Source organism: Lynx canadensis, chromosome D1 (genome assembly GCF_007474595.2).
Source record: "Lynx canadensis isolate LIC74 chromosome D1, mLynCan4.pri.v2, whole genome shotgun sequence".
Lineage (NCBI taxonomy): Eukaryota > Metazoa > Chordata > Mammalia > Carnivora > Felidae > Lynx > Lynx canadensis.
The window spans coordinates 95,281,386-95,289,445 of NC_044312.2; the positions used below are offsets into that span (position 1 = coordinate 95,281,386).

The 8,060-nt window shown below is 37.9% G+C and overlaps 1 pseudogene; it reads left to right on the forward strand.

The window, feature by feature from the left end:
- The first annotated feature begins 4,165 nt into the window (after window positions 1-4,165).
- On the forward strand, window positions 4,166-5,172 carry LOC115525466 (annotated as a pseudogene).
- The last annotated feature ends 2,888 nt before the right edge of the window (window positions 5,173-8,060 follow it).

An 8,060-nucleotide genomic window follows, 5' to 3' on the forward strand; every position in this document is an offset into this window, starting at 1 on the left:
AGCAGTTCTTTCTCATCTTTAATTCTAGGGCCTTTTGCTATATTGTACTTATGGGTTATAAAATTAAAGGTATGTGTTTACATACCACATCTCTCCTAGCAGATGTAAACTCAAAGAAAAAATATGTCTGATTTATATATATATATATATATATATATATATATATATATACATATATATACATATTTTAATATCATAGATAAGGAAAAGTATATAAATCACAAGTGTACACATGGATAAGTAAATGTTCACAAAGCTAGCACACCCATGTAGCTAACATCAAGATCAAGAAATAAATTAGTAGAATACCAGAAGTCACCTCATATTCCCATTCAGTCTCTACCCTTAGCCTCAAGGAAATCTAAAATCCTGATTTATATCAATATAGCCTAATTTTAAACTTTGAATCAACAGGATCAAATGAATGTACTATTTTGTATCTGGTTTTTTTTGGGGGGGTGAGGAGCTCAAGTTTATATTTATGAGATTCATCCATGTTATTTCATGTCCTTGTAATGTATACAGTCTCATTACTGTATTGTTTCATTGCATAAATGTATCCCACTTTGTTTATCCATCTTTCTGTAGATGTACAATTGGCTTGTTTCCAGTTGTGGGATATTACAAATAGTGGTCCCTTCTTGGGTCAGTCTTCAGTTGCACATATATAGTGCATTTCTATTGGCTAGTGTCTGATGTATTTTTGTATTCTTCACAGCATCTAATTGAGTGCTCTGCTTTGAAAAAATGAACAAATGAATAAATATATATGTTATGTCCGTTCTCTTAAAATGATTTTAAATTGCCCATGGCCCATGCATTTTTGCATCCTGATGCATCAGTGCTGTGTTCAGAATACACATATAACAAAAATTGGAGAGATAGATAGATAGATAGATAGATAAATTTAATACTTGAAGGTGTATGTCATGAGGTAAGATCTTTTATTACCTAGAATTTGTCAAATTCTAAAGGAATATGTTTCTAAATTGTACCTGTACCCAAGAGAGAGCTAAGTATGAATGAGGTTTTTAGGGAGTGGCAGAACCTGGCTTATCACATTTTATGAGAGTGCACAAGAGAGGGATTGGGTATGAAGTTAGTTCTTATTAAGGTTCTGAAAAAGAGTATGAATAAAAACAATGAAATCAGCATTCATAATCAGATAAGCCTTTAGAGTTATATATTAATTAATAAAATAGATAAACCTCTTATATAAGCATTTATTTACTATCTCAAACATCTAAACAGGTGAGTCAAATTGTTTTAGTTTTATTCCTTCATTAAAAGAGAAAATTACATACTTATGGCTATAAAAACACCTTGCTTAAAGAGTGAGGATCCTTCAAGTAGCAAAGTGAACATATATTACTATTTTTTTATTTTTTTAATGTTTATTTTTGAGAGAGAGAGAGAGAGAGAGAGAGAGCGCATGAGCAGGGGAAGGTCAGAGAGAGAGGGAGACACAGAATCCGAAGCAGGTTCCAGACTCTGAGCTGTCAGCACAGAGCCCAATGTGGGGCTCACACTCATGAACTGTGAGATCATGACCTGAGCCGAGGTAAGACACTTAACCAACTGAACCACCCAGGCGCCCCATATATCATTAATATAATGTGTTTTCTCTATGTTTCTCCCTCTGTCTCCCTTCCTCCCTTCTCCTTCCTCTCCTATGTCTCTCTCTATTTCTTTCCCTCTTTCCCTTCCTTTCTTCTTTTCTCCCTCTTTCCCTCTTCCTCTTTTTCCTCTGTTAGTTGGGTCTCCCTAGAAGTAGCTCTGACACATGAATGGCATGCAAGGATGTCTCTGAGAATTAAAAGGAAGAGTGATAGCAGAATGGAGAAGAGACACATGGAAGAAAAAGCAGCTCAGTAACACAATGAGTGACCAAAGCTCAATCCAGTGGGCAAATTGGGAAATGATGCAAAACAACTCATATATAACCCAACCAAGGGGTGAGGGAGGTGGGGTATTTATATACTAACCTGAGAGACACTGATAAACATTTTCACAGGGAAAGCTAATTCTCTGGCACTTCTAGCCTTCCACACACATATGCATCATGGACTTTAGCAGTTCCAGAAAATGGCCTCAGCACAGATACAGATACTAGCAGCTGGAAGTCAGCCGAGCCCCACTAAAATAGCAGGTCTGAAGAAATATAAACAAAATGCTGACAGTAATTATTCTTTCATTCTTACTCTAGTCCTTATTTTCTTTGCCTCATTTCCTTATGTCTCTTTCATTTTTTCTGACACCACAGCCACCATAAAAGTCTTTAAATTCACCTTAATATATCCAGGAGCATTTAAAAAATAAAGCAAAACTGAAGAAATCAAGACAATTGGAAAAATAAAAGTTAAAAAAAAAGCAGATGGACCCAAGGTGGTATTATTATTCAAAATACTTTCCATTCAAGGGATGAGCCACAGATTCACAGGAACACTAGCCACTAACACCATCGGTAAACATGATAATCTAGAGCAGAATTAAACAATCCAGTTTTCCAGGAAAAGCACTTTTTATTAATACCAAGATCATGGAAAATTTCTACATCAAGCCCTTGATAAAGGGAGCACTATGCAATGTGGTAAACAATGTCATTTTCAAACTCCCTAGAGAAATAGAAGGTTCAAAAAGCTAGAAGGAAATCGAACTTGAGGCCTTCAGAGAAAAACTAGCCTGAAAGGAGTCATGTCCCTTTTGAAAACTATTCTCCAGCTTCAAATTATGAAAAACAATACCTTCAGGAAACAGTTGTCACAACTAGGGATTTCTAATGGCATCATGGCAAAGTTGATAATTGACCTGAAGATGCTTCAAGAAACCACTGACCATCTCAATGACACATTGACCTTTGAATAGCCTCTAGAGAAGGGTTAGGGCAGTCAGTCCAAGAATTGAGGGAAACAAAATACAGGAATCAAAATCATTGCTGCTGTCATCATGTTGTCCAAGCATGACAGCTTCAGGGCCTGCCACCACTCTGGGCTTCAGGGACACCAAGAAAAAAAGGGCTGGCAGCAGTCCACCCCAAATGGAGTCACACAATGCCTCCAGCAATTAAGCCTAGTAGTCACAGTTTGATTACACCAACAGTATACACTGGGCCTATCTGTTCATCACCATTGTATAGGCACTGTCACCCATCTCTGTCACCCTGGCCCTGCAATCTTTAGAGCTGCTACCATCAAGATGTTCTATATTTCCCTGAATCTAACCAGCTGCTCTCTATGCTTACCTTTCTAAACTTTTCACTCTCCTATCTTAAAACATGACTCTATAAGATATAAACTCATTTTCATCTTTAAACTCTTCCTTATCTCTTTCCTTACTTCCTTGCTTTAATGAAAACATTGCTTTTTCCTACAGATAGAATTTCCCATGATGACTATGTATTACAAATTTGAGGAGACAGTTTTTTCCTGTCCATTAAGCCATGATACTCACAGAGTGTTACTCCCCTGTATCAGTCAGGATAGGCTATAATAAGCTACAGTAACAAGGAAATTCTGAAATGGCATAGTGTGACACAAATATTCATTCCTCACTCAAAACACAGTCTGATGAGAAGGTCAAAGTACTTCCCTCAAATCATCTGTTTCTTTGTGTTGTTCCACCCTTTTCTGACATTAAGATCATCTTGGCATCATTCAGCCAACAAATAGAGATAAAACTGAGGGAATACATGCTATATATTTACTCATCCCAGTCAGAATGCGACATGTTATTTCTGCTTACATTCCAATGGCACCAACCTAAATGAAAAACCGGCTCTCAAATATAGACTCCTAGAGTTCCCAAGAAGAGAAAATAATACTGGTCAGTATCTGTGACAACTCAATATTCTGGTCAACAAATATCTATTTTTATCCTTTTTCCAATACATAGAATACACTCTTTATTCCTAAAACAGACTGGCTAAATTACCATCTTGCCACTGTCTCCACCTCAAAATCAGATTCTCCAGGTGATTTCCACTCCTCTACATCAAGTCCACATGTGGCTCCTTTCCATAAAGATAAAATATATGTCTCACTTCAATATACAATGATGATATGCACATCAGACACTTCCATACAAAAAAAAAAAAAAAAGAGGTAAGGAGGAGACGCAGCTGGCATTGTCTTTACATGACTCTTACAGCTGTTTCTCACTAGGCACAATGGCAACTCTTAAGGAAAAACTGATTGTGTCAGTCACAGAAGAAGAGTCAACCGTCCCAAACAATAAGAGTACTGTAGTGGGTGTTGGACAAGTTGGCATGGCATGTGCCATCAGCATTCTGGGAAAGTCCCTGGCTGATGAACTTACCCTGGTGGATGTTTTGGAAGATAAACACAAAGGAGAAATGATGGATCTGCAACATAGGAGCTTAATTATTTAGACATCTAAAATTGATAATTTTGTGACAGATAAAGATTACTCCATGACTGCCAATTCTAAGATTGTGGTGGTAACTGCAGGAGTCTGCCAGCAGGAGGGAGACAGTGGCTCAACCTGGTGCAGAGGAATGTTAATGTCTTCAAATGCATTATTCGTCAGATAGTCAAGTACAATCCTGATTGTGTCATAATGGTGGTTTCCAACCCAGTGGATATTCTCACATACATTACATGGAAGCTAAGTGGACTACCCAAGCTAAGTGATTGGAAGTGGGTGTAATCTGAATTTTGCTATATTTCACTATTTTATGGCTGAAAAACTTGGCATTCATCCCAGCAGCTGCCATGGATGCATTTTGAGAGAACAAGGCAACTCAAGTGTGGCTACGTGGAGCAGAGTGAATGTGGCAGGTGTTTCTCTCCAGAAACTGAACCCAGAAATGGGAACAGACAATGACAGTGAAAATTAGAAGGAAGTACATAAGATGGTGTTTGAAAGTGCATATGAAGTCATCAAACTAAAAGGATATACCAACTGGACTACTGGATTAAGTATGGCTGATCTCGTTGAATGTTGAAAAATCAATCCAGGATTCATCCAGTGTCAACAATGGTGAAGGGAATGTATGGCACTGAGAATGAAATCTTCCTGAGCCTTCCATGTATCCTAAAAGTTCAGGGGTTAACCAGTGTTATCAACCAGAAGCTGAAGGATGATCAGGTTACTCAGCTCAAGAAAAGTGCAGATATCTTGTGGGACACCCAGAAAGACCGAAAAGACCTGTGACTTCTGGCTTCTTGGCTGTAGAAATTTAAAACTACAATGTAATTAACCATGAGCCTTTCTTCAGTTTTTCATCCATATACATTGATCAGTTTGCTTATATCTTCCTAAATATGTGAATCTGGGCTCACAGAATTGAAGTCCATGCTTAGTGCTTACAAATGAGCACTGAACAAATAAAATTAACTATCATAGTGTGCTTCTGAAAGAAAGGGAAAGAAAGAAAGAAAGAAAGAAAGAAAGAAAGAAAGAAAGAAAGAAAGAAAGAAAGAAAGAAAAAGAAAGAAAAGAAAGAAAGATGCAAGGAAGGAAGGAAGGAAGGAAGGAAGGAAGGAAGGAAGGAAGAGGTAGGGAGACAAGGGGAAACCCATAGCAGTCATGGGTCCATAGTAATTTTGAAATTTAGGAGACCAGACAATGGAAATTGTTCTTGTTTGAGAGGTAGTGGAGACTCCATGAACTGGGTCTATTTTTTAGAAAGATCTATTTTGGTCATAGCTCTTCATGACTTCAAGCTCTTCTCTTGGGAAGTATTCTCCTTCCCATTACCATACTTGGCCACATCTTACATAGGGATTAATGTGACCTCCTTGAGGCAATGCAGACTTAAAGGCTGCCTCTTGATTATGAGAAATTAGGAGACTAGAAGTTGTTTTAATAGCTTGAACAGCATTAGAGATTTTCAGTCTGGTCTTGAGGTTTCTCTGGCAATATATTTCCAAAAAAAAAAAACTTGTTAGGCTTGGGTTTTGTCCTTTTCTAGTCCATCCATGGTCCAACAGCCATATCCAAAGTTCTTTCTAGATATAATGCTTGAGCTGTGAATTTCCCTATGTTTAATTACTATTACCTTGGTCTCTTGAAATAAATATAAATACAGATCATATAATCTGTCTCATCCTCACCCTGAAACATTCTGATAAAATGACAAGCTGAATTAGATGTTGACACTCAATAAAAAATCCCGTTTCTTACTATTTGGAGTCAGAAAGAAGTTTTTTTGACCCTACCAGTTCTCCAGTTTTTTTTACTCCATCTATTCCATTTCATTTTTTCAAAAAACTAGCCAAATTTTCATCATGTCCTCCCTCTTTTATAATACTTTGCCAAATGTCATCCATAACAGCCCACTCACATGAATTATATGATTTTTTTTCAAATTTCATCCACTAGACTTAGCAGGTCAGTTAGGTGAATGATCCGCCTCTGAAATGTTACCAAAAGTGAAAATCTTCCAAATGTTTTCTCCCAGCATAACATGAGGTACCTTCTTCCAATATCATGTCTTCCCTGTTTGCTTTCTACCACTAAGCCAGGGCCATATATTTGTGAAGAATTTTTTGTGGTATCGATTCACTTCTGCTTAAGATCAAAGATACCAGCTGCTGAACAAGTATTCACACTCTCAGTGACTTAATATAAGTTTAGTTCTCTCTCCTGCCATATTCAATGGTGAGAGTTAAGATTTCCTGGCAGCTTCCACTAAGTGGTGACTCAGATCCTATTGTCTTCTATTACAGAATCCTGTTTCCATCCACAAAACTGGGAAGAGAGATGAAGGGTCAAAGAGTTTTCAGTGTTTTGAGAATTCAGACCTAGGAAGAGTCTATATAATATCTGCTCACATTCACTTGATCACAACTAATCTTATGACTCCTAACTAAAGGCAAAGAAAATTGGGAAATCTAGTTTCTCCATGCCTAGGAAAAGGACATAAAATTGATGAGAGATTCAGCCAGTGTCTGTTACAATCCAACCTTCTGGTCAATAAATATCTGTCTCAATATTCCTCCCACACATAAGAAATTCTCACTCCAGTACCCAGTCTCCGTTCAGCCATTGCCTCTGGCTAAATGGAATCATGGAATCTGGCTTTCTGGAATCAGTGCATGAGGTCCAGCCATCTCTGTCATCTTCAGATGTGGTTTATGATGATCCTATAAACTTTGGACTAAAAGGATAAGTTATCTTCTCCCCACCCACATACACACCACATCTGGAAGTGAAACAGGGATAGGATGTCAGCAAAAAATACTCCCATTTACAAAGTGAAGAATGAAAAAGTCACCACTCTTACCACTCTTACAATTCTGCATTGTTGCTGGGCATACATAGTAAAAATCTCTACCCTAGGGTTTATGATTCTTGCTCTTGGGACACACTTCTTGCCCATTGGTCTCCATGGGCTTCAGGCTCCTCCCTTTGGGAGTCTTGTTATTCTTTTTTTTTTTAAATTAATGTTTATTTACTTTTCAGAGAGAGATAAAGAGACAGAGACAGAGAGTGTGAGCAGGGGAGGGACAGGGGGGTGGACACAGAATCAGAAGCAGGCTCCATGATATGAGCTGTAAGCACAGAACCCAATGTGGGGCTCAAACCAAGAACCATGAGATCATGAGCTGATCCAAAGTTGGATGCTTAACCTACTTAGCCACCCAGGTGCCCCAGGAGGCTTTTTATTCTTAATCACACCACTGCCCTATCCAACAAATGCAGTTTGAACATTTATTTTCTGAAAAGTAACTCAAAAATCAGTCTGTTTCTATCTTTTGGTCTTTATGTTTTAGAGTTTAAGTTAATTCTGAAAATGTTCAACTGACCTATGGAGAAAAGAAATCAAAGGGAAGATACACTGGCTACTTAATCATCTCATTAAAAGACTGAAAATATCATTTCTTTTTGTCTATCGATGGGCAGAACTCAGTCACATGGTCCCATCTAACTGCAAGAGAGGATGAGGACTGGGGTCACTCTAAGTGATCAAGAAGGAGAAATGGGATTGGTTGGTCAGTCTCTGAAACTTTTCCCCAGTGTCTTTTTTTTAATGAATGTTTTATTTAATTTTGGGAGAGGGAGAAAGTGTGAGTAGAGGAGGGGCAGAGAGAGAGGGA